Raw genomic sequence first — 26,941 nt, forward strand, 5'->3', positions numbered from 1 at the left:
ATATGCCACATGAGAAGAAAATGTCTACTTTTATAGTACAGAATACGAATAAATGAATGAATGACTTTTTATTTCAAAATAATGACCTTATAAGGTATAAAAATAAAATATTTTTGTTAAAAAGATGTTTTTGATTTTTAAGTGATCATTTACCTAATAATAAAAAATAAATGGGAAAAAATGTGGCATCGAACACACACACACACACACACACACACACACACACACACACACACACACACACACACACACACACACACACACACATATATATATATATATATATATATATATACACACACATACACGTACACACATTTTTTAATTATATAATTACTAAATATTTTATTATATTGCCATTGTTGTTTTTGTCATTTTTTTCCCTAAAGAATCAGAGTGAATGGAATGGAAGCCATTTACATGAGAATTTTTTATTTTATTTTTTTTCCCAAAATGACTTTAAAGTAAAAAGTTACATCTATAAGAAAATTTGTCAAAATTGTAGGTTTTTGTGAATATATACATACATACATACATACATACATACATACATACATACATACAAATATATTTATACAACAGTTCTGTCTGGTTCTCGAATCTGATTGGCTGATAGCAGTGGGATATTTAACGCACTCCTCCCACCAGTGCCAATATACCATATAGTACTCGTGTGATATTGCTCATATTTGCAGTTGAAGTCAGAATTATTAGCCCCCTTTGATATTTTTTTCTTATTAAATAATTCCCAAATGATGTTTAACAGAGCAAGGAAATTTTCACAGTATGTCTGATAATATTGTTTCTTCTGGAGAAATTCTTAATTGTTTAATTTCGGCTAGAATAAAAGCAGTTTTTAATTTTTTAGGCACCATTTTAAGGTCAATATTATTAGCTCCTTTAAGCTATATATTTTTTCGATAGTCTACAGAACAAACCATCGTTATACAATGACTTGCCTAATTACCCTAACCTGCATAGTTAACCTAATTAACCTAGTTAAGCCTTTAAATGTCACTTTTAGCTGTATAGAAGTGTCTTGAGAAATTCTTAGTCAAATATTATTTATTGTTAACATGGCAAAGATAAAATAAATCAGTTATTAGAAATGAGTTCAGAAATGTGTTGAAAAAATCTCTCTGTTAAACAGAAATTGGGGGAAAAAATAAACAGGAGGCTAATAATTCAGAGGGGCTAATAATTCTGACTTCAACTGTATATCATCATCAAAAAAAACATAGGTATTCCAACCAGTTATGATGTTAGAATGTTGATATTAGGTCACTAGACCGCCCAATATCAGATCACCACAATCTTTTTTCTGAAAAATCTACCTTTAATTTCTTAAGTGCACATTTCCCTATTATTACTAATAAAATAATTTTTAATTTTTGCTTTAACTGTTTTCCTCTTTTTTTGTGGAGAAAGCGGAACACAAAAAAAACTACGTAATGTTTTGTACAAAATAATGTTTAACATAAATCTGAAAAGAAAACAGTCAATCAATAAACATTTAAAATGAAATGAAAAAGATTTTAATTATGAGACAGTCACTAAAAAAGATCAAAATTCTAAGAAAGAGCAAGCATGACATGTCACAATTATGATCAATAAATCTTAAATTTATTGTTAGTTTTCAAGTGCGATTGATAACTGGAACTCTTATTGACTGAGCTTTTTCTTTAACATGATTCCACTGTACTGGGTTAAATATAGTTTATGCAGAGTGAACAGTAATAAGCGTACTGTAGGTCACTTTGACTGCGAACAGAAGGACCGTTTAGCATCTCCTCTTCTGCGATGTAATTAAAATGACTCGAACACTGAGCGCTGGGTTGAGAACGGCCGCTGTAAATATTTGATATGAACTTTAGTCATGAATCTGAGCTGCCACTTGACATTTCCCTGCACTGCAATTATAAATTCTCCCTCAAATAGTGTACTTTAATTACACTTGGGGATGTCATAGTGATGGTCCAGGCTGGCTTGGTGTAGAGCCATAAGCCTGTAGACACCAGCCGCTGTGTCAACATCCAATCAGAGACGAGTATTAATGAGCTAGCGGAAGCAGACTGGACTGGTGAAGATCTGAGCCGCCTTCATACACAGCATTGGTCAGATCATAATCTACTCTCCCTCATGACTTTTGCAGAGTACTAAAGAACATTTTTTGGGGGGGATAAAACATGCTATGCTGGAAAAAAGATTCATTGGATTTACACATTTTTTTAGGGTAAGTGGTTGCAAACAATTTATATGGGCTGAATTTAAAGAAACAAATGAAGTTGAACATTACTAAATGTAATTTGTTTGTTTAAATTCAGCCAATATAAAATGTTTTCAAACACTTACCTTTAGTACAAAATTAGTAAATCCAATTAATCATTTTATTTTCCAGTGTATAAAAGCACATTTATATCATGTGTGACCCTAGACCACAAATGTTATAAAGAAAAGCCTAAAATACATTGTATGAGTCAAAACGACACTAAAAAGACTGCTGGCTTCTACACAATTCCTTTATGTTGGCCCAACACAAATCAATACATTTAACATAATTATTTTTACAAATGTATGGATTGACCACAAAACAATAAAGTTAAAAAAAAAAACTTATGTGAATCGTGTTGTTTGAACTCATTTTAAGTAGTAGTTTGCAATAAGAAGTCATTTTTGAATGTACAGTTTTTAAAAATGTCAAAAATCATTAGAATATTAAATAAAGATAATTTCTCAATTTATTTTCTTACATTTTTTTTGAAGCCTCAGATTGTCAAAAAGGTTTACCTCCAAATTTTGTTCACTTCTAACAAACATTGAGTTGTAATCAGAATTATTAAACCCCCTTCGATTTTTTGTTCTTTGTAAAATATTTTCCAAATGATGATTAGCAGAGCAAAGCAATTTTAACAGTATGTCTGATAATATTTTTTCTTCTGGAGAAAGTCTTATTTGTTTTATTTCGGCTAGAATAAAAGCAGTTTTTAACATTTTTTAAAAGCCATTTTAGTGACAAAATGATTAGTCCTTTTAAGCGTTTTTTTTTTTCTCTCTCGATAGTCTACAGAACAAATCATTGTTATACAATGACTTGCCTAATTACCCTAACCTGCCTAGTTAACCTAATTGTCTTGAGAAATATCTAGTAAAATATTATGTACTGTCATCATGACAAAGATAAAATAAATCAGTTATTAGAAATGACTTATTAAAACTATTATGTTTAGAAATGTGTTGACAAACTTTACACTCATGAACATTTCATTCATGCCGCCATGACAAACTGGGGTATTAGACGCAAATAAGGAGTAAGGTCTGGTGAGAGTGTAATGGAATTTAATACCGCACGCCATATGAGAGAAAAAAAAAGTCAGCATTTCTCTGTAACTTAAATAAAACAATTAACTGTTTAAAAAAAACTGTTTTGAACTAGTCTGATAAGACAGCTGAGAGTACATAGAAACAACTTTGGGTTTTTATAACAGATTGTTTCTTGCGTATGTATATGCATCCAATGGGTCAGTTCTACAGGTCTGAGACCAGCTCATAATTGTCTACAGGTGACTTGACCCAAGCCTCCTTTCGCCATCACTATCTGGATTCAGATATGACCCCGCATTGACGTACATATTTAAAATAGTCTATCTTTGCTTTAACCAACCTGTTACCTGAATCACACTACAGGTCAGGTGTTGAGCGTATAATTGTTATTGATTTGTGATTGTAAGGAGAGCAGCATAGGAACTCATTGCAAGTGTTGAAGCTGGCTTCTGCTGATGAAACTGCAAACTATCTTCAGTAAACTTTATTTATTTATTTGAATCTCTGACTCCGGCTCTTCTTCATCTAACATACTGGTCATTCTTAGGGTTAACACTGTACCCTACAATTGACTTCCATAATAATTGTTTTTTCCTGGATGTCCATGGATACAACATCTTCTCTTGTGTTCGATTGAAGAAAGAAACTCAAAAAGGTTGGAACCATTTGAAAGCGAGTACATTTTTATTTTTGGGTGAACTATCCCTTTAAAGAGCCCATATTATACATGAAATAGGGTCATATCTTGGTTGTAAGGGTCTCCAACAACAGTCTAATATGTATGCAAGGTCAAAAAACACTTTCATGGTCTTATAATCTGCATTTATTTTTACCTAATTATCCCAGCGACTCCTGTATGAATCGTCCAGTGATTCATTTGTTCCCAAACCCCTCCTTAGCGCGAAGCTAATCTGCGCTGATTGGACCAATGACAGCCTGTTGCGATTGGTCGACTGCCTTCAGTCAGAGAGTTAAATGCCAAACAGCTAATCAGCAATATAAAAGTAATCACAGTTCATACACGCTTGATAGTGTAGGCATGGATTTTAGCTGCCAGTGGGTCAATGTAAATACAGACTATGGACTTGAAAATTCAGACGACTAACTATTTTATTGAGCACACACACACTACCCTCGTCCACGGAGCTCCGTAAACAAAGCAGCACGTGTCGCGTTTTTAACGTGACTTTGCACGCGATATTAGAATATAGCCAGTTAACCTGATACAGTACACGCGGTTACAAGTAACAAATCACAACTAAATACATTTGCAAGCTAGAGTCAACGAGGCAACAACTTTAATCGCACGTACTTACACTTGAGAAATGGAGGAAGAAACCCATCCTGACGTCCATCAGTAAGTTACTCTTTACTGATCCTTCCTTTAACAAACGCTAATGAAGTATTCTTTGTAGCATGTAGTTTGCAGAAGTTTCCAGTAGTTCCCAACTGCTTGGTTATAATGCTGATGTTTCATCTTTGGGTAGAGACTCAATATAATATCCATCTGCAGTGTGACTTCAATTGACCGGCATGTTTGTGTCCCTGTGTTTGTGGGTGTGTGTGTGTGTGTGTCTGGGTTTCTGCGTCAGAGGGCGGGGCCTCAGGTTTGAAATCTCCCGGGTTTGCGCGTGCACGTGAATAACTTGGTTTTGTTAGTACGTCATGGCGAAACACCTAATGACTCGGTATCAAGGCGACTCGTTTGAAGCACTATGAGTCGACTCTTTTATAGATGAATCAACCGTTTTAAACACTGTACACTTACAGATTTAAGCCTTAGCTGGATACTTCACTTCACTTAGAGCTGTGTTACACACTACATGGAGGGGAATTTTCAAAAACCCATAATATGGGTTCTTTAAGACTAACATACTTGTTTTCGCAATTTTGAGTTTCTCTTATGGTAATGACTATCTCATAATTTCGACTGTCTCAGCTTCAACAGTCGTACTTTCTATTGTTTTACTCATGTCATGATTTGGATTTTTTTGTCTTTTATTGTGGCGTGTCTCAGCAGACAGATGTAGCTCTTCTCTCCTGTTCATTGTGTGTCTGTGCATCTCTCTTAAGCACTGAGCTGCTGCTCCATCTGTGTGGCCCTGTCTGAGGTTCATCTCCTGGGAGGCGGAGGTTCCCGTTCCTCCTCTGGAGCAGTGAAGCAAGAGGCACTACTGAAGCCCCTGCGGACCACCAGAGACCTCCACTGCAGCTTTTTATCTCACACATTCCAAGGAAAAAAAAACACACACACACTTCAAAACTGCACTGTCTACTGAAAATTAGCACTGACTTTGAAGTGCTTGCATGTGATGGTTTGTAAAGCATGTCTTCTTATGTTTAATTCAGTGTTTAGTGATCGGGATACTGGGAATATGAAGCCAAGAGGATTTTGCTTAAAAAGACAGTTCACCTAAAAACTAAAAATTCTGTCATCAATCACACAAAACAGTTTATTTGAACTGTTAAACAGAGAGTGTTCAGCTATGATTTAGCCTAAGGTCTTGTATAGATGGGACGTGTAATTTAAAATAGTTTAACATAACGTGCAAATGCATTAAAGGGGTGTCTTCAGTTATTCATACAGAACCGTCTAATATAGCTATGGCATAACCATAAGGGGTTATTAGACTATGAAGTTATTGCAATGTTTAAACGCAGGATTGGGATAGGCTATATATTTTCATTATTTAAATTATTATTATTGTTATGATTATTAAAAATATTATTTTATGACATTTATTTAGGCTATTGCGCTTAAATAAGTCATCCGTTATTCTAAATTAACATTTCTATTTATCCTTTTTAGCTATCACTCTGCCTGCCTTTCTCTTCTTTTTCTAATTTTTAGGGTTCTGCCACGGGTAAACGTTTGCAAAATGTATTTAGTTTGTCCAGATTATTGTTTTTCCTCATTTTTTTCAGTTTGTGTTATTCAACAAGCTTTTTAATTCAATACTTTTGGCATTGCTTTTGTTCCATAGTTAGGGTAATTAGGCAAGTTATTGTATAACGATGGCTTGTTCTGTAGATTATCAAAAGATTATATATAGCTTAAAGGGGCTAATAATTTTGACCAAAAAATGCCTTTTTTTTTTTAATTAAAAGAAAAAAAAATCGCCTTGCTCTGTTTTACATAATTTGGGAAATATAAAAAAAAAGAAGAAAAAAAAATCAAAGAGGGTGAATAATTCTCAACAGTTCTGTCTGGTTTTCGGATCTGATTGGCAGAATAAAACAATATCAGTACTTGTACTGCCTCTTTACCCTTCTGAATTCAGTGTATATGCAGAAATCCTAAAGATATTTTCAATACCTTTTTAAGACTTTTTAAAGATCTTCTCAGAATATTTTAAGACCTCATTGCCACTTCAAGTTCCAATCAGAATCAAATCTTTAACTTAATAAACAGTTCTAGTTAAAAAAAAAATCAATGGAGCACAACTATGCAATAGAACTCTGATAAGCTCCGAAAAAACAAAGCATGAAAGAATAAACTATGTGGTTGTTTTTAGCGACAGGCTTCAGCCACTGTTTAAACTCGTCTTTCTCCTACCAGGAGTACGCAAACGTACATTTTCCCATTTTGCCGTGTGTTTCGCTCAATGGTTTCATTACATGTGGAAAGCGTCACATCACCTTCCCACATTTGTCTCAAATTACGTGACATCACCTGGACGAAGGAGCTTGGCCGGACGTGCCCCGGCTCAAACCAATCATGCACGTCGTTGTTAATATTAGGAGGAAAATAAATATATTTATGCTTTTTTGAAGTCAAACACTTTGGACAATGCTTGAACAAAATTTAAGACCTTGCAAAAACATGATTAAAACTTTTTAATATCGTTTAAGGGACTTAATTTTCTCAAAATTGATTTATCAGCTTTTAATACTTTCTTAAAACCCTGCGTACACCATGGTATTACTCTGCACACACTAGGACTAAAGAAAGACCAAACAACTCACTACAGTTTAACAAATATTGCAGCTGTTGGACAACATAATGTACTTTTAAGGCTTTTTCAGGCAAAAATTGCAGTTGTTTAGATTGCAACTATGCAGTTAATTTATACGGATAGTGACCTCAAACATTTATATTTTCAGATATTCAGTGCATCCACGGCCATGCAGGGCAAAGAATTGATGGCTGACTGCCACAAGATGGCAACATAGACCGTATAACAAGCCCTTAGAGGAAAATTTTATATTTCATATTTCAAGCTGATCAAATCATTGCAGAACAGGTAAGTGATGGCATTAAATATTGTGATCTCCTGATTGCAGCAGAGAAATACTGGGGAATCTATATATACCGATGGCATTTCATGCCGTTCAGCCTTATAATCTTAAAATGTCAGCAAAATTACCTGTTTTGTCATCAATTTAAACATTACACTAGAGAATTGTTCAAATACTGGCTCTAAAGCAGGGGTCTCAAACTCGCGGCCCGCGGGCCATTTGCGGCCCTCAGTGCAATATTTTGTGGCCCGCGCCAACCGCTGTACTCTGACAGAATCAGCGGAGCGGGGAGAGAGAGCGCTCCACGCTCCGCTGATTCTATCCGTACACAGCGCGCTTGTCACTCAATGCGCGTTGTCGCGCGCGTTCTGATCAGCTTTGTTGTCGCGCGAGCGGTGTTATCGCGCGCCTACTGAAGGGCGGGACCGAGGGTGTGTCGCATCGCGGGGGCACTTTTGATCATTTTGGAAGGGCACTTTCTATTCAAGACTAAAAAGGGCATGTGCTCTGCACAGGTTGAGCCCCATGTGTGCACGTGCCTGCCCTGCATCTTATATATATTGATATTATAGGTAGATACAGACTGGTACAGACTGATGTGACTGGAGTGGGGTGGGGTTGTTTTATTTATACATATATACACCTTTTTTTAGGTGAGGGAATGGAAGTTTTGAGTGAGTTCCCCCACTTTTTTCCCTAGGACTTCAATAAGTCAAAGTACAGGTCTAGACTTAATGATGATCATTTTCAAGCCATACTGAGGGTCTCAACTGCTTCCGCTCTAAAGCCAAATGTGGTTCAGATTTGTGAGAAGAAGCGCTGTCAAGTCTCTGGCAGCAAGAAGTAGGCAAAAGATGCCATGTTCAGAAGAACTGTTCATAATCTTCACTCAATGTTCTATTAATGTTCAGGACACTTCATGTTCAGAACAAATAATTAAAACTGTTAATAATGACATTTGAGGACTTTTTTTTGTGAAATCCCTTATGCGGCCCAGCCTCACCCAGACTTTGCCTTCTGCGGCCCCCAGGTAAATTGAGTTTGAGACCCCTGCTCTAAAGTGATGTTGTTGAATTAGCAATGGTTTTTGCTGTTCTGTCTGTCAGCTGCAGTTGGGAATAAATGGTGGAAGAAAGTAGTTCCTCGCAAAAAAGGATTTTTGAGACTCGCCGTGTTTTCATTTTTATATACAGTACACAATTATGCTGTCGAACTGTGTATAAATGCAATATCACACTTGTAGTAGAGCGATATTTCTGTAAACACTGGTGGCACACTAACCAACTTGTGGCTTCGAGTATGCATTTTTATTCCTCTGTATTTTTATTGTTAAATGAAAAAGCTAAATGGACAAATTCTACTCTGCATTTGACTTTATGTGTCATTATGCATTAAACATTAAACCACAGATCCAATGTAAACATATTGAACTTTTTTTTTAATTAATTAATTAAATACTCAAATTTAAGATGTCAGAACAAATGGGCATAGAGTCACCGAAAGGTCAGCTGACTTTAAAGTGTTCATCGTTGACTCTCATGACATGATCTGATGATTTTCACACAGCCGAGAGCATGTCAGTGAGCTCATAGGCTGATGTCAGAAAGCGCTGTTTGTATGTGAGCTGCTTGAGTCTGACTGAAGGAATCAGGCTTGACAGATGCACGTAGATGTTTGCGCTGGTGTCAGGGCTAAATTGGGCTGTTTTACAGGAGGCTGATACGCAGAGGGTGTGAGCTGAATCTTTAAAGCGTTCTCTCTCTGTCAGGGTCCTGCAGGCTTCAGGCACAGAGACTAAACTCACACCACGTCTGAAGATCAGCTCCAGTTCATAACACTGTCACAGACTGACCCAAGAAAGAGTCAGAGTCCTGTTCAACAGAGCGACTTTGCCAAATGACTCCTGGACTTTTCTACATATAGTGTTATAAATGAAACGCAAAAATTGTGAAAACGAGAGCGGCTTTTGTATCATTTGTACTTAAACACTTTACCTATATCACCACTGGATCAATCTGTCGTTTACAATGAATGATTCAATGACTCATTGGATTAATCCACATCTCTGAACGAATCTCTTAAAAGAATGATTCAGTGACTTACTCAGACACTTCACCTATATTACTACTGGATTAATCCTTCTTTTACAATAAATGATTCATTGGATTAATCCACATTTCAGAAAGAATTTCTTATAAGAATGATTCAGTGACTCATTGGATTAATCCACATCTCTGAACGAATCTCTTAAAAGAATGATTCAGTGACTTACTCAGACACTTCACCTATATTACTACTGGATTAATCCTTCTTTTACAATAAATGATTCATTGGATTAATCCACAATTCAGAAAGAATTTCTTATAAGAATGATTCAGTGACTCATTTAAACACTTCCCCTATATCACTACTGGATCAATTCGTCGTTTTAAAATGAACGATTCAATGACTCATTGGATTAATCCGCATTTATGAACAAATCTCCTATAAGAATGATTCAGTGACTCACTCAGACACTTCACCTACATCACTACTGGATCAAGCAGTCTTTTAAAGTAAAATTTTCAATAAATGATTCAATCACTAATCAGATTAATCAGAATTTCTTAATGAATCTCTTATAAGAATGATTCAGTGACTCAATCAGACACTTTACCTATATCACTGGCTCAATCAGTCTTTTAAAATTAATGATTCAATGACTCAGTGAATAAATCAGCATTTCTGAACGAATCTCTTAAAAGAATGATTCAGTGACTCACTTAGACACTTCACCTATTTCTTTACTGGATTAATCTGTATTTCAAAATGAATTATTTAACAACTTATTGGATAAATCAGCATTTATGAATGAATCACTAAAAATAATCATTTAGTGTCACACTCAAACACTTCCAATAAATCACTACAGGACCAATCAGTCTATTACAATTATTTTTTCAAAGAATGATTCAATGACTCACTTGATTAATCAGCATTTCTGAATGAATCTCTTAAAAGACTCATTTAGTGACTCATTCAGACACTTCACCTATATCACTACTGGACCAATCAGTCTTATAACATAATGATTCAACTACTTATTGGATAAATCAGCATTTCGGAATTAATCTCTTATCACTCAAACACTTCACCTATATCACCACTGAATCAATCAGTGTTTTCAAAAGAATCTATTGAATGTTTGATTCACTGACTCACTCAAATACTCATTTGTCGCCTGTCTACTAGGTATTACAGTTTTTAAATTGAAACAACCATATCTCCAGGATGAATGATTCGATGACTCACACAAAAAACTCACTGGTGTCAGTACAGGAACAATCAACATTTTTGAAAGAATCTATTCAATAAATGATATAATGACTCGCTCAATGACTCTGCATGTATCACTGCACAATCAATAAGTGACTTCAAATGAATCCCTTAAATGAAGAATTACTTGAGTACCAAAACCAGCCAAACAAAATCCATGAGCATTTAAAGTAACAGGCTAACTAAATGCAGCATGTGCTTATAACGAACAAAACATTACAGTCTTTTTGGTATTAAAGTTAATATACATTCTATTCGGTACACCTTATTAGTAATGGGTTGGACCCCCTTTTACCTTCAGAACTGCCTTAATCCTTTATGGCATAGATTCAACAAGGTACTGGAAATATTCCTCAGAGATTTTGGTCCATATTGACATGATAGCATCACACGAACTGCAGATTTTTGGCTGCACATCCATGATTTGAATCTCCTGTTCCACCACATCCTAAAGGTGCTCTATTGGATCTATTTATCTGGTGATTGTGGAGGCCATCTGAGTACAGTGAACTCATTGTCATGTTCAAGAAAGCAGTCTGAGATGATTTGTGCTATATGAAATGAAGATGGGTACGCTGTGGTCATAAAGGGATGGACAATGAGACTAAAATACTTTGACCAGCCCGTTTGGCACCAACAACCATGCCACGTTCAAAGTCACTTAAATCCTCCCCATTCTGATGCTCAGTTTGAACTGCAGCAGTTGCTGCCATGTGATTGGCTGATTAGAAATTTGCATTAACGAGCAGTTGGACAAGTGTACCTAATAAAGTGGCCGGCAGGTGTAGATACTGTATTAATTGTTGTTATTGGCTCATTCTCATATTTTAAGACATATTCAAACTGTTTTATTTGTCAGAAAAATAATTACTGGCCTGCAGAAAACAGAAAATTAGTAAATGTCATAATAATATATCTTGAAATGTGAAACTGTCACATAAAGCTGTGATTTCCCTTTATTTATCTTTATATAAAATGGCACACTTTCAAACATGCAGCCTGTAAAATGATGAGAAAAGCATATGAAACGGTGTTCTCAGAGCAGTACTGCAGTGCTGAGTGGCTACAGAGTAAACACACAGATTTATCCCCTATTTATCTGCTTTCCTCATCATTTACAGCCAATTAAAAGTGGACCGGGACAGCAAAATCTACAGAAGCTGCTCCCCGACGCAGCCAGAGACGGGGCTTTTTTTCCTGCGAGTGCTCCAGATCCACATGGGATAATTAATCTCAGTTACAGTCAAAGAGTGTCTAACACAGTCACGGCGACCGCTCGTAAGTGTGTGTGTGTGTGTGTGTGTGTGTATGTGTGTGTGTGTGTGTGTGTGTGTGTGTGTGGTTTCGATACTGGCTTTCAAAGCATGTTCAGGTGTGTCAGAGGTGAGAGGGAATGAATTGATGATGAATGTGCGGATGACTGGTGGATCATTGATCGGTCATTGAGGTTGGAGGTAATTTGTAAATGATGCTCCCGCTGCTCTTGCATTACACGAGATCGGAGATTAAAGAGAATGGGATCGGGTAAACCAGCAGCAGATTCAGGGATAACAAAGTGGCAAACAAGGTCTAAATGGAAATTGTTTGAACTTGAGCCATCAATGACACAAATACCTGCTGCAGTAAGTGCTTGTTAATGGAAAATTATGGCAGCTTTCACATTTTACTGTACTATATAAAATAGTATGTGTGTGTGTGTGTGTATTATATAGACAATATTATTATAATTATCGTATGCATGAAATGAAAGTAATTTAGAATGTCAAACATTTCCTTGGCAACCTGTCCTGACAGAAAATTTTCTGATAACCTAGCTAAATTACCTAGAAAACTGTTTTGGGGAAAATAATCGTTCATTATGTTTTTTTGTTTATGTTAATTAACTGTAATTTTCCTAATTAAAATTTATAAAGTGCTTTCAAATGATTAATCACATCCAAATTAACAGTTTGTTTTTACATAATATATTTGTATGTACTGTCTACACACATACACAAAAGGTGCATTGTTGCCTTCTCCACCTTACTCCAGACATGCTCCATGATAATAATTTATAATAATAATTCCTTACATTTATATAGCGCTTTTTTGGGCACTCAAAGCACTTTACCAGTGGGGGGGAATCTCCTCATCCACCACCAGTGTGCAGCATCCACCTGGATGACACGACGGCAGCCATTTTGCACCAGACCACACACCAGCTGATTGGTGGAGAGGAGACAGTGATGAAGCCAATTATGATATGGGGAGGGTTAGGAGACCATGATGGACAGAGGACAGTGAGCAGATTTGGACAGGATCCCGGGGTTAAACCCCTACTCTTTTTAAAGGACATCCTGGGATTTTTAACGACCACAGAGAGTCGGGACCTCGGTTAAACGTCTCATCCGAAAGATGGCACTCACTGAGCAGTATAGCGTCCCCGTCACTATACTGGGGCATAAGGACACACAGAGACTGCAGGTTGAGCGCCCCCTGTTGGCCTTATAAACACCACTTTCGGCAGCAACCTAGCTTTCCCATGTGTTCTCCCATCCAAAAATGTTCATGTCTGATGACTCAGCTGTCGATGCTTTGCGATCCACTCTGGAGATCTCTAGCATGTTCCAATATAGAATGTAAACCCAAACCATGATTTTTCCTTCACCAAACTTGACTGATTTCTCTGAGAATCTTGGATCCATGCGAGTTTCAATAGGTCTTCTGCCATATGATTCATCAGAAAAATCGACCTTCTGCCACTTTTCCAAATGATCAACTAGAAGTTATTATTTGTTGCTCTTACAACTGGGATAACGACAAGACTTTTGTTAGGTAGTGTGTAAAATGTAAATGTAAAATGTGTAAGAAATAAGCATTTATTTATTACATTTTTGTGGGATGCTGGGGTTAAACCCCTACTCTTTTTAAAGGACATCCTGGGATTTTTAACGACCACAGAGAGTCGGGACCTCGGTTAAACGTCTCATCCGAAAGATGGCACTCACTGAGCAGTATAGCGTCCCCGTCACTATACTGGGGCATAAGGACACACAGAGACTGCAGGTTGAGCGCCCCCTGTTGGCCTTATAAACACCACTTTCGGCAGCAACCTAGCTTTCCCATGTGTTCTCCCATCCAAAAATGTTCATGTCTGATGACTCAGCTGTCGATGCTTTGCGATCCACTCTGGAGATCTCTAGCATGTTCCAATATAGAATGTAAACCCAAACCATGATTTTTCTTCACCAAACTTGACTGATTTCACTGAGAATCTTGGATCCATGCGAGTTTCAATAGGTCTTCTGCCATATGATTCATCAGAAAAATCGACCTTCTGCCACTTTTCCAAATGATCAACTAGAAGTTATTATTTTTTGCTCTTACAACTGGGATAACAACAAGACTTTTGTTAGGTAGTGTGTAAAATGTAAATGTAAAATGTGTAAGAAATAAGCATTTATTTATTACATTTTTGTGGGATGCTGGGGTTAAACCCCTACTCTTTTTAAAGGACATCCTGGGATTTTTAACGACCACAGAGAGTCGGGACCTTGGTTAAACGTCTCATCCGAAAGATGGCACTCACTGAGCAGTATAGCGTCCCCGTCACTATACTGGGGCATTAGGACCCACACAGACTGCAGGCTAAGCGTCCCCTGTTGGCCTTACTAACACCACTTTCGGCAGCAACCTAGCTTTCCCATGTGTTCTCCCATCCAATAACGTTCATGTCTGATGACTCGGCTGTCGATGCTTTGCGATCCACTCTGAAGATCTCTCGCATGCTCCCATACAGAATGTAACCCTAAACCATGATTTTTCTTCACCAAACTTGACAGATTTCTCTGAGAATTTTGGATCCAAGCGGGTTCCAATAGGTCTTCTGCCATATGATTCATCAGAAAAATCTACCTTCTGCCACTTTTCCAAATGATCAACTAGAAGTTGTTATTTGTTGCTCTTACAACTGGGATAACGACAAGACTTTTGTTAGGTAGTGTGTAAAATGTAAATGTAAAATGTGTAAGAAATAAGCATTTATTTATTACATTTTTGTGGGATGCTGGGGTTAAACCCCTACTCTTTTTAAAGGACATCCTGGGATTTTTAACGACCACAGAGAGTCGGGACCTCGGTTAAACGTCTCATCCGAAAGATGGCACTCACTGAGCAGTATAGCGTCCCCGTCACTATACTGGGGCATTAGGACCCACACAGACTGCAGGCTGAGCGCCCCCTGTTGGCCTTACTTACACCACTTTCGGCAGCAACCTAGCTTTCCCATGTGTTCTCCCATCCAATAACGTTTATGTCTGATGACTCGGCTGTCGATGCTTTGCGATCCACTCTGAAGATCTCTCGCATGCTCCCATACAGAATGTAACCCCAAACCATGATTTTTCCTTCACCAAACTTGACTGATTTCTCTGAGAATCTTGGATCCATGCGAGTTTCAATAGGTCTTCTGCCATATGATTCATCAGAAAAATCGACCTTCTGCCACTTTTCCAAATGATCAACTAGAAGTTATTATTTGTTGCTCTTACAACTGGGATAACGACAAGACTTTTGTTAGGTAGTGTGTAAAATGTAAATGTAAAATGTGTAAGAAATAAGCATTTATTTATTACATTTTTGTGGGATGCTGGGGTTAAACCCCTACTCTTTTTAAAGGACATCCTGGGATTTTTAACGACCACAGAGAGTCGGGACCTCGGTTAAACGTCTCATCCGAAAGATGGCACTCACTGAGCAGTATAGCGTCCCCGTCACTATACTGGGGCATAAGGACACACAGAGACTGCAGGTTGAGCGCCCCCTGTTGGCCTTATAAACACCACTTTCGGCAGCAACCTAGCTTTCCCATGTGTTCTCCCATCCAAAAATGTTCATGTCTGATGACTCAGCTGTCGATGCTTTGCGATCCACTCTGGAGATCTCTAGCATGTTCCAATATAGAATGTAAACCCAAACCATGATTTTTCTTCACCAAACTTGACTGATTTCACTGAGAATCTTGGATCCATGCGAGTTTCAATAGGTCTTCTGCCATATGATTCATCAGAAAAATCGACCTTCTGCCACTTTTCCAAATGATCAACTAGAAGTTATTATTTTTTGCTCTTACAACTGGGATAACAACAAGACTTTTGTTAGGTAGTGTGTAAAATGTAAATGTAAAATGTGTAAGAAATAAGCATTTATTTATTACATTTTTGTGGGATGCTGGGGTTAAACCCCTACTCTTTTTAAAGGACATCCTGGGATTTTTAACGACCACAGAGAGTCGGGACCTCGGTTAAACGTCTCATCCGAAAGATGGCACTCACTGAGCAGTATAGCGTCCCCGTCACTATACTGGGGCATTAGGACCCACACAGACTGCAGGCTGAGCGCCCCCTGTTGGCCTTACTTACACCACTTTCGGCAGCAACCTAGCTTTCCCATGTGTTCTCCCATCCAATAACGTTTATGTCTGATGACTCGGCTGTCGATGCTTTGCGATCCACTCTGAAGATCTCTCGCATGCTCCCATACAGAATGTAACCCCAAACCATGATTTTTCCTTCACCAAACTTGACTGATTTCTCTGAGAATCTTGGATCCATGCGAGTTTCAATAGGTCTTCTGCCATATGATTCATCAGAAAAATCGACCTTCTGCCACTTTTCCAAATGATCAACTAGAAGTTATTATTTGTTGCTCTTACAACTGGGATAACGACAAGACTTTTGTTAGGTAGTGTGTAAAATGTAAATGTAAAATGTGTAAGAAATAAGCATTTATTTATTACATTTTTGTGGGATGCTGGGGTTAAACCCCTACTCTTTTTAAAGGACATCCTGGGATTTTTAACGACCACAGAGAGTCGGGACCTCGGTTAAACGTCTCATCCGAAAGATGGCACTCACTGAGCAGTATAGCGTCCCCGTCACTATACTGGGGCATAAGGACACACAGAGACTGCAGGTTGAGCGCCCCCTGTTGGCCTTATAAACACCACTTTCGGCAGCAACCTAGCTTTCCCATGTGTTCTCCCATCCAAAAATGTTCATGTCTGATGACTCAGCTGTCGATGCTTTGCGATCCACTCTGGAGATCTCTAGCATGTTCCAATATAGAATGTAAACCCAAACCATGATTTTTCTTCACCAAACTTGACTGATTTCACTGAGAATCTTGGATCCATGCGAGTTTCAATAGGTCTTCTGCCATATGATTCATCAGAAAAATCGACCTTCTGCCACTTTTCCAAATGATCAACTAGAAGTTATTATTTTTTGCTCTTACAACTGGGATAACAACAAGACTTTTGTTAGGTAGTGTGTAAAATGTAAATGTAAAATGTGTAAGAAATAAGCATTTATTTATTACATTTTTGTGGGATGCTGGGGTTAAACCCCTACTCTTTTTAAAGGACATCCTGGGATTTTTAACGACCACAGAGAGTCGGGACCTTGGTTAAACGTCTCATCCGAAAGATGGCACTCACTGAGCAGTATAGCGTCCCCGTCACTATACTGGGGCATTAGGACCCACACAGACTGCAGGCTAAGCGTCCCCTGTTGGCCTTACTAACACCACTTTCGGCAGCAACCTAGCTTTCCCATGTGTTCTCCCATCCAATAACGTTCATGTCTGATGACTCGGCTGTCGATGCTTTGCGATCCACTCTGAAGATCTCTCGCATGCTCCCATACAGAATGTAACCCTAAACCATGATTTTTCTTCACCAAACTTGACAGATTTCTCTGAGAATTTTGGATCCAAGCGGGTTCCAATAGGTCTTCTGCCATATGATTCATCAGAAAAATCTACCTTCTGCCACTTTTCCAAATGATCAACTAGAAGTTGTTATTTGTTGCTCTTACAACTGGGATAACGACAAGACTTTTGTTAGGTAGTGTGTAAAATGTAAATGTAAAATGTGTAAGAAATAAGCATTTATTTATTACATTTTTGTGGGATGCTGGGGTTAAACCCCTACTCTTTTTAAAGGACATCCTGGGATTTTTAACGACCACAGAGAGTCGGGACCTCGGTTAAACGTCTCATCCGAAAGATGGCACTCACTGAGCAGTATAGCGTCCCCGTCACTATACTGGGGCATTAGGACCCACACAGACTGCAGGCTGAGCGCCCCCTGTTGGCCTTACTTACACCACTTTCGGCAGCAACCTAGCTTTCCCATGTGTTCTCCCATCCAATAACGTTTATGTCTGATGACTCGGCTGTCGATGCTTTGCGATCCACTCTGAAGATCTCTCGCATGCTCCCATACAGAATGTAACCCCAAACCATGATTTTTCCTTCACCAAACTTGACTGATTTCTCTGAGAATCTTGGATCCATGCGAGTTTCAATAGGTCTTCTGCCATATGATTCATCAGAAAAATCGACCTTCTGCCACTTTTCCAAATGATCAACTAGAAGTTATTATTTGTTGCTCTTACAACTGGGATAACGACAAGACTTTTGTTAGGTAGTGTGTAAAATGTAAATGTAAAATGTGTAAGAAATAAGCATTTATTTATTACATTTTTGTGGGATGCTGGGGTTAAACCCCTACTCTTTTTAAAGGACATCCTGGGATTTTTAACGACCACAGAGAGTCGGGACCTCGGTTAAACGTCTCATCCGAAAGATGGCACTCACTGAGCAGTATAGCGTCCCCTTCACTATACTGGGGCATTAGGACCCACACAGACTGCAGGCTGAGCGCCCCCTGTTGGCCTTACTAACACCACTTTCGGCAGCAACCTAGCTTTCCCATGTGTTCTCCCATCCAATAATGTTCATGTCTGATGACTCGGCTGTCGATGCTTTGCGATCCACTCTGAAGATCTCTCGCATGCTCCCATACAGAATGTAACCCCAAACCATGATTTTTTTCTTCACCAAACTTGACAGATTTCTCGGAGAATTTTGGATCCATGCGGGTTCCAATAGGTCTTCTGCCGTATGATTCATCAGAAAAATCGACCTTCTGCCACTTTTTCAAATGATCAACTAGAAGTTATTATTTGATGCTCTTACAACTGGGATAACGACAAGACTTTTGTTAGGTAGTGTGTAAAATGTAAATGTAAAATGTGTAGGAAATATGCATTTATTTATTACATTTTTGTACATATAAACAGTACAAACAAATATGTTATTTTGGATGCAGTTAATCAAGAATAATCATTTGACGGCACTAAATTCATTATGTTTTCTGATTCATTTACACAAACAAATCAGAAAGCACAATAAATCTAGTGCTGTCAATAAAATATAATGCAATGCGACTAACCAAAGCTATGGGAAGTTACAGCAATAAAAAAATGTGCACCAAAAAAAGTACTGTAAAGAATGCAGAAAGACAAAGCAGAAGGCACATCCCTGCCACACGACAAATCATTTCTGCTCAACACAAAGAAACCACATAGCTAAACTTCTATCAGCAGCACAAACACACAATCGCTACACTCATCGCAGTATAAAACACTATCTGTGCTGACAGGCTCAACGGAAATCCATGCAGCACTTAAATGAGAGTAAATGACAATAATGAAGACGGATGGTGAACGGGCCGAGCGACTCATAACTGATCTCTCCCCTGACGCCCCCCTATTATTAACAGGACTATTACAGGACACCGGACTGCTTTACCAGTGCTCCTGTAGCCGGGTTTGTGTGTGTACTGTCTTGCTAGATAAGATCAGCTGCGAGATAAATGTTTTATGAATCATTCATTGTGGGCTGAGGGTTATCCGGCTCTCGGTGTGCAGGACGGCTGTGCTGAGTTTGGGTTGTTAACATGGCCTTTTATTGATAAACTCTAGCAGGAGTTCCTGTCTGTGAGTCCAAACTAATGAGGAGTGATGGAGCTGCTCTCAACCTTTAAAACCTCCACAACCCGCAGATGAAGAACAAAAACACACACACACACACACACACACACACACACACACACACACACACACACACACACACACACACACACACACACACACTCACACACTCACACACTCACACACTCACACACTCACACACTCACACACTCACACACTCACACTCACTCACTCACTCACACACACTTACTCACACACACACTCACACACACACTCACAGACTAAACTATTACCAGTAGTCACACTAGTTACATTACTTTTTCCAATTTTACAATAGTGTGGAGACAATGTTAAAATTTAATATTAAAAATATTACTTATAATAATTAGTGGCAGGAATAAATTAATCACGATAAATCAAATGCCAAAAAAAAGATTTGCTTGACATCATTTAAAGGGCACTTAGTTTACCTCTTCCTTATGATTTAATATTAATATTATGGTTCTTCTGAGTGTGCATATTAGGTTCAGTTCAAAATACAGTTCAGATTTGTTTATTATAATGTGTTCAAAAGTGTTAATTTGGGGCTGTGTACACAGCGTGCTGTTTTAGGTGTGTGTTGCTTTACATGGAAATTAGTTTCAACTTCCCGGCCAACTTAACAAGGGGGCGGAGCCAAGAGCTCCCCCGCTCTGTGTTTGGCAACAGACAGACAGACAGACAGAGAGAAGCAAGATAAGTGAGAGGACCAGCATTCAGGCATACATGTACGACTCGGACACGGAGTACAAAATCATGTGTGTCTTTGTTTAGTTTTACAGCCAACTGTGTGCTAGTTCAAAGTGCAGAGCTTGTACACCGAGACTAATATACCCACACACACTGAATTAACTTTGACTGAGGAACCGGATGACCTGCTTAGAGCCGCGGCAAGGCACATCAGACACGCACATTCGCATGTTATTTAAAATGAAACTATTCAGATGGTGCTCTGCGGCGCGGCAGAATTTTGAAGTGTCCCGAATCATGGCTAGGTGCCGCAAACAGTCGCCGACTTGAAGCGCCGGTGTGTGTACCCTGATAGAAACCTCTGTTTAAACGTCTAAAATGAATGACGCTGTGTGGTGCGACGCTGCTCGTCACCAGGCGGCGCTTCTGGTGTGCGACCTGCAGGTAAGTTCGTTATTTTATTTCCAATGGAGAGACGCACACGTGAGGCAACGTGCTCGCACTTTCCAGCTGCACCAACAAACACCCAAGTTACAAACAATAATTCCGATTGGAGCGATCGTGATGAATGGTGATCTTGTGTTGAGCCCAATGAGCCTTACATCTAAAAATAGAGCAAGGGTGTTCCTTTAGTGACATCGCTTTGACTCACACGCTGAAAATTGCGGACGTAAAACAACAAACTGAGGATATGGTGATGCGTGCCTGTGAATCATTATTGGTGGGTGGGGAGACCGCACTCCTACATCAAGTTGAGATCGCTCTGAAAACCGCTCCAATTAGTCCAGTTTTAATGTTGTTAAATTAAAAAAAAAAAAGGACTGTGTGTGTTTAGATCACACCAATATGACAGCCTATACACTATACCTACAGACAAGCCTGTCCAAACAGCTTGAAAAGTAGATTTTTCACCATAGGTGCCCTTTAAGCTATATTTGTTTTTGATTGCCTACAAAACAAACCATCATTACACAGTAACTTGCCTAATTACCCTAACCTGCCTGGTTAACCTAATTAAAATAGTTAAGCCTTTAGATGTCTTGAAAATATATATAGTAAAATATTATTTACTGATCTAATGGCAAAGATAAAATATATCAGTTATTAGAAATGAGTTAATAAAACTATTATGTTTAAAAATGTTTAAAAAATCTTATCTCAGAGATTGGGAAAAAATAAATAAATAGGGGTTAATAATTCTGACTTCAACTGTATGTGCGTGTATCACATGTAGATAATAAATATAACGCACACACACACACACGCGCACGCATGCACATGCACGCACGCACGCACGCACGCACACGCACAAGCACACGCAAAAGCACACGCGCACACACACACACACACACGCACACACACACACAAATAAAACATTGTAAATTTTGATTTCAAGCAGAAGTTAATGTTTAGACTACACTCATAGAGAAAATGAATGGAGATTTTAACTTCCAGCACCCGACTGTTGTGCTCCATTATGTCCGGTTGATGAAGAGGCCTGAGAGCGGACACCTGCGACTCTTTTGCTTTACACTGCATGACTATAAGGCTATATGGGAAACCTGGTGTCTGATTTTTTGCAGCAGAGATCGGCCTAAGGAAGCAGCAATGCATGAATATAATTAGAGAGAATATGGAAAGCAAAGAGTCTGTCTGTGGAAGTAAGCACGCTGAATAAAGCTCACTGTGTTGCTGTCCAGAACCTAATTTACAGCACACATTACCAGACACTTTACACATTAAATAAAAATCCTTGTTAGCTCGCCATTAAGTCATTCGATGTCAGCGATTTGAAAGTGAATAACAACTTGAATGTTGGTCTGTTTCCTTTACTTGAAATATGTTTTTTTTTAATGCTCCTGGTCACTGTATTCTTACAGAAAGATATGTGAACTATTCACAAATTCTGAACATTCTAATAATGCACATTTTCATGCACATTCCCTAAAAACTCTAATCTAATCTAAGCTGAACTTTAAGGCTATGCTCAAGAAATCAGACAATAAAAACAAAACAAAACAGAAAAAAACTATGAAAAATGTATTGGCAAAAATGCAGAAGACAGTCCCATAGAGCCTCAAAGCCACAATAATGTGACGCGAGTAACGTGACAATCATTTTGAACATAACATTTGAATCTTTGATGCAACATCCATACTGAGTAACGCTGTGGGTCGAAAAGAGCAAGAGAGGCAGAACAGCCAGGCAGCGGCATCATTATCGCAAATTAGGCTAAAGTTACTTACTTCCTAACAGATGAAAATCTGCCCCTATCCATGAGACTCCAGGATAACCGGCCGCCTTAGCCGGGACGTCCTGTATATTTATTAACTTGTCCAGTACATGACCTCCCTTTCCCTATTTTTGACATTATTATTATTATTTTTTTTTTAAATAACTGTCTGATGAATGCTTTAATGGTAAGCGGAGACCTCAGCCGTCAGATGTCACTTCACAGCAAAAGGTGCTAATCCTGTCACGTCAGTGTTTTTGAGGCTGTTTGGTCACTTCATTAATTTTATTCTGATCGGATAAAAATCTGATCGCTCAAACCACTTCAGAATGTGATCTGGGATGCATTCCAGATGAAACTGGACAGGTCTAATCATTTTTTAGACAAAATTAATATAAATAAAATAGATTATGATCACAAAATCTGACCTGCACCTGAAACACCTGTATGTGCGCTTTTACAGCCACAATTCTATTAAAAACATGTTTACTAAAGCATAAAACATGTTTTAACTTTTTAGGCCTGTAGCCAGGGGGGTTCGGAAGACCCACCCTTACCTGACAAAGGTCCAGAATTTTTCCCATACATGAGCTTATTTGTCCTATTTTGACTGCTATGCCATCAGAAATAATGAAAATAATCCATCGAAAAAGGCTTTAAGACCAAACAGAGTCCTCTGTCGTCTGTTGCTTCGGTGATATATTTAAAATCTGACGTAAGAGAAGTCTTCTTTCACTATTGTATTGTTTTTAAACAGTGAAAACATTTTACAGGGAACTTTATTCTAAATCTTAGACCTTATTTCTGAAATAAAAATGAGCAATAAAAAATTGTGAAGCACTAGAAGCAGAACATATTAAATTAATATAAATATATTTTACTATTGTTGATATCCAGGAATTTTCAAATGTACTAAATGTAATAATGAAGAAACTATTATTATTGTATTATTATTATTATTATTATTATTATTACTATTATTATTATTCATCATTGGTCAATATTATTACCCCCTTTAAAGCAATGATTTTTTTCTTATTGTCTACAGAACAAACCATTATTGTAGATGACTTGCCTAATTACACTAACTTGCCTAATTAACCTAGTTAAGCCTTTAAAAGTCCCTTTAAGATGAACACTAGCATCTTGAAAAACATCTAGTAAAAAATTCTGTACTGTCATCATGTCAAAGACAAAAATAAATCTGTTATTAGAAATAAGTTATTACATTTAGAAATGTGTTGAATTTTTTTTTCCATTAAACAGAAATTGAGGGGAAAAAATAATAAAAAAAAAAAAAAAAAAAAAATTAGCCACTAAATTAAACAGTCACGAATTGCTGTGAGATTGGGTTGTAATAGCAAATATCTATATCATACATTACAGAATTTCCTCCATAAGATAAAAAAAAAACAACCTCTGACCCCAGCAATCACAGAAAGAAGGAGCTCTGTATCTCTTGATCCAAAACACACAGGCATCCTAAAGATAATCTGTGACCTTTCCATCCCGCTGACTCTATACAGCCTTGCATGTCTGTGCTGCTGGGAAGTTAATTGTGGCTGTTTTTTTTTTTTTTTAGTCAGCCCTGGACAGCTGTGAAGAAATCTCAGCGCTTGTACCGCGGGTCAACAAGCGTTTAGAGTTAGCGATGAATAAAAGATGGCGGGAAGGCGGCTTTACGATATGTTAATGCATTATGAGCACGAAGAGTCTCCCCAATGCTGTCAGTCAGATATAAGATCCTTCTGTCAGGTTAACAAGCCGGCCCATGAAATATGCATGACAGGTTACCCTCCTTCCTCCTCCTCCTCCTCCTCAGCGGTTCATGCTACGACCAAACCTACTGACAGAAGAGCAGAAATGGAGAGGAGGGTAAGGACTCACTGTCAGCTGCTTTAATTCCAGACATCGGCTCCGTTTCCAGATAAATGACGAGAATATTCGACAAAACGTCAGCAGTCATGAAACAACGTGACTCATGATCTTAACGCCATCAAATGAATGGGCGTAACAGAAGTTCAACATAATATACTAAGATGAAGGGGCGGGTTTGGAATGAAGGGTTGTGTGTTGTAAAACTGCATGGGCATATAGCAAAGGAGTTGATCTCATTTAAATTAAATTAAGTGTGATGAAGTTTGCCATAAATGTGTACATTCACATGTATATACATGTATTCAAATAAGCCAGTAATTCTTAATGTAAGCCAATGTAATGTTAATTGATGACAATTAGATTTTAATATATTATATTATATTATATTATATTATATTATATTATATTATATTATATTATATTATATTATATACAAAAGTTCGGTCTGATTCTTGAATCTGATTGGCTGACAGCTGTGCAATATTCTGCGATAACAGCACTCGTTTCGCCTCTTCATCCTTCACCCTTGTGTATTACTCCGCCCACATACAGCAGCAAGCAGAGGATTCTCTACAGTTTGACAAATATTGTTGCTGTTGGACAACATAATGTACTTTTGAGGCTTTGTTAGTCATGAATGTAGTTGTTTAGATTGCAGCGATGCAGTTTATTTATAAGGACAGTGCCTATTTTAAAATATTTATCAACTTATCAATATTATCAACTGATCAATTTATCAATCAGCATCATTTCAAACTACAGCTGATCAAATCATTATTAAACAGGTAAATCACTTTTTAAGGCGATCTCTCTCTTATTTGTACGTTGTAGTGCTGTATTTATAACATAGTAATATTGTGATCTCCTGATTGCAACAAAGAAATACTGGGAGATATCTTTGTAGACGAATGGCATTTCATGCCATTCAGCCATATAATCTTAAAATATGAACAAAAATCACCTGTTTTGTCATCACTTTAGACATTACGTTGGAGAATCAGTCAAATACTAGTTTTAAAGTGACGTTGGTGAAGTAGCAATGGTTTCTGCTGTTCTGACGTAAACTGCAGATGAGAAAAAATGGCGGAAGAAAGTAGTTCCTCGTATAAAAGGGTTTTTAGACTCTCCTTGTTTGATTTTCTTTTTTATATGCACGATTATGCTGTCGAACTGTTGTATCAAGGCCATATCACACTCGTACCAGTGTGATATGGCTGTATATCGTCACTGGTGAAACACTAAAGCATGCCTCCCACCAGTGCCAATATAAAGTCACATCGCACAGCTATAAGTGTGATATTGCTCAAATATTATGTTATATTATATTATATTATATTATATTATATTATATTATATTATATTATATTATATTATATTATATTATCTACATATACACACTATATAGGTAATAGACTAGATACCTTAAAAGTTAACAATAATTAACAAGTACTCAGAATGCAACAACCTGTTTAATTCATTTTTAAATTTTGATTACATTTTACATGCACACATACAAACATATATGTGTGTAGTTAGTGTTTTATATTACTATTTTATCATTGTTTAATTTTGTTGTGAAATATAAGATATTAAATGATTAAAAATTAAATAAACACATCATGAGTATATTTCCTCAGTGTTTATTTTATAAAAACGATAATAATAATAATAATAATAACAATAATCATCATCATCATAATAATAATAATAATAATACAGAACTTATTACAATTTTTTTCAAATAGTGGAATGAATAATTAAATAAACTGTTAAAATTATTATTATTATTACTATTATTATATTAAAAATATACAAATGTAAACGTAATGTATCTTAAACGTATCGTAAACGTATCTTTCTCAATGATTATTTTATATGATGATGATAATAATAATAATAATAATTTTAAAAAATTCAAATTGCGGAATGAGTAATTAAATAAAAAGTTAAAATATTATTATTATTATTATTATTATTATTATATGAAAAATAAACATATCTTAAACATATCTTTTCTCAATGTTATTTTTATGCAACAATACAAATATGAAGAATTTTCTATTTATTTGATTTTTATTAGATTTTTTGCTTAATTAATAGTTGAATGAATAAATAAATATTTAAAATAAATAAAACAATTAATAATAAAATAATAATATAAAAAATTAAAACTATAAATAATAATAATAATAATAATAATATAACAATAAATAACAACAACAATAATAATAATAATAATATTAATAATAATAATAAAATTCTATATAATAATAATAATTATAATAATAAAAATAATGATAATGATAATACTAATAATAGTAATAGCAATAACAATATTGAAATTATTATTAAAAATAAAAACAGTAAATGCTACTAATAATACAATAAATAATAATAATAATAATAATAA

The 26,941-nt window shown here is 37.0% G+C and overlaps 1 protein-coding gene and 2 long non-coding RNA genes across 8 annotated transcripts in view; 1 reads left to right on the forward strand and 2 right to left on the reverse strand.

Annotated features, from left to right (window-relative positions):
* LOC147838080 (uncharacterized) overlaps positions 1-26,941 on the forward strand; it is a 982,747-nt gene that overhangs the window by 860,503 nt on the left and 95,303 nt on the right. The window lies entirely within an intron of this gene.
* Positions 1-26,941, reverse strand: part of rsu1 (Ras suppressor protein 1) — an 83,720-nt gene that overhangs the window by 5,081 nt on the left and 51,698 nt on the right. The window lies entirely within an intron of this gene.
* Positions 6,171-12,813, reverse strand: LOC147831119 (uncharacterized). The gene is made up of 3 exons (XR_015525234.1): positions 9,846-12,813; positions 8,615-9,676; positions 6,171-7,741 (listed from the first exon to the last, which is right to left on the reverse strand). It is a non-coding gene; the product is annotated as an uncharacterized LOC147831119 (long non-coding RNA).

This window comes from Danio rerio, chromosome 24 (genome assembly GCF_052040795.2).
Source record: "Danio rerio strain M-AB ecotype USA chromosome 24, GRCz13ab, whole genome shotgun sequence".
NCBI classification, from domain to species: Eukaryota; Metazoa; Chordata; class Actinopteri; order Cypriniformes; family Danionidae; genus Danio; species Danio rerio.